The sequence below is a fragment of the Mus pahari genome, chromosome 6 (assembly GCF_900095145.1).
Source record: "Mus pahari chromosome 6, PAHARI_EIJ_v1.1, whole genome shotgun sequence".
In the NCBI taxonomy this organism is placed as follows: Eukaryota; Metazoa; Chordata; class Mammalia; order Rodentia; family Muridae; genus Mus; species Mus pahari.
This window is the reverse complement of record NC_034595.1, coordinates 72,335,024-72,336,667: the sequence shown is the minus strand read 5'-3', so window position 1 is coordinate 72,336,667 and position 1,644 is coordinate 72,335,024.

Here is a 1,644-nt window from a genome sequence, read left to right as displayed (position 1 = left end):
GGATAGCCCATACCTATTTGGACAGGCCTTGGCTTCTGACCTATTATCTCTGTCTCTTCCTAAATCTAAGATCATAGTTTATGTAGATAATGTCCTTCTCTTTAGCCCCTCTTTAGAAATCAGCCAGACTGACACTGAAGCTTCTCTACATTTCCTCTCTAATCGTGGCTACAGGATCTCACCCTCTAACGTCCAACTGTCCACTCCTCAGGTTACCTATTTGGGACTAACAATCACCCCAACCCATAAGGCTACTATATTACACAAAAAGAATCTGATTCAATCTCTAACTGTTCTGTCAACAAAAGAAGAAATTTTGTCATTCTTAAGAATAGCCAGTTTTTTAAGTGGGTCCCTTCCTTTTCTCTTCTTTCTCACCCTCTATAGGAAGCAGCATCAGGCCCCACCCATGAACCTCTTTTAAAACCGATTACCAAGCCCTTTCAAAGGCTCCAACAGGCCCTCCTTAGGGCTCCAGCTTCACATCTTCCTGACCTGACTCCTCCTTTTTCCCTCTGTGTAACAGAAAAGGAGGGATTTGCCCTTGGAGCCTTGGGCCACCAAATAGGACCTTCTTTTGCACCTGTGGCATACCTATCAAAGAAACTAGACCTAACTACTCAGGGATGGGCACCCTGTATTCGCACCTTAGCAGCCACCGAACTTCTTATTCGAGAGTCAAAGAAACTAACCTTTGGATCACCTGTAAGTGTCTTCTCTTCTCATAACCTATCACACCTCCTAACGTATAAAGGATTACAGACTCTACCTCCCTCTAGAGTGCTCTGTCTCCAGGGGGCTCTAATAGAAGACCCCATGCTCACTTTCCAATCGTGCCCACCTATCAATATTTCTAACCTTTTCCTAAACCAAGTACCAATCACTCCCTATCTCACTCCTGCATTGAAACTCTAGAAGAATTATTACCTCATCCTTCACACATACAGGAAGGCACATTCCCCCCAAGCCACATATACTTGGTATACGGATGGCAGCTCCTTCCTACACGAAGGAGCCAAAAGTGCTGGCTATGCCATTGTTTCAGACACTGAGGTAATGGAGGCACAGGCCCTTTCTGCCCATACCACTAACCAGCAAGACGAACTAATAGCCCTCACCCGTGCNTTCCAACTGGCAGAGGGACAATCCCTAAATGTCTACACAGACTCCAAGTATGNTTTCCACATCCTCCTGTCCCATGCTGCCATCTGGAAGGAACGTGGACTGCTTACCACAATTGGAGGATCAGTAACTAACACAAACCAGATCATGGCTATGCTAGAGGCCTCCCACATCCCGCAGCTATTGGTATCATCCATTGCAGGTCCCACCAAACAGATGATTCTATTGTCTCTAAGGGAAACAATCGAGCTAACAAGGCAGCCAGAGATGCAGCCCTCAGGGGCCTAGACTTGTCCTATCCTCCCCAGGACATTCCTACACTGCAGCCTATGTCTCCACCCTCACCCTTTGATATCCGTCAAACTCTGACATACCTTCACCAACTCTTTTCATCCTAATAGCCAAGCACTATCTTCCTTTGTTAAAACTCACCTACAGTGCACTCCTGAAGATCTACATTTCCTAAAATCTATCAGTGCTTCTTGTAAAATCTGTCAGACCTCTAACCCCAACTCAAGGTAT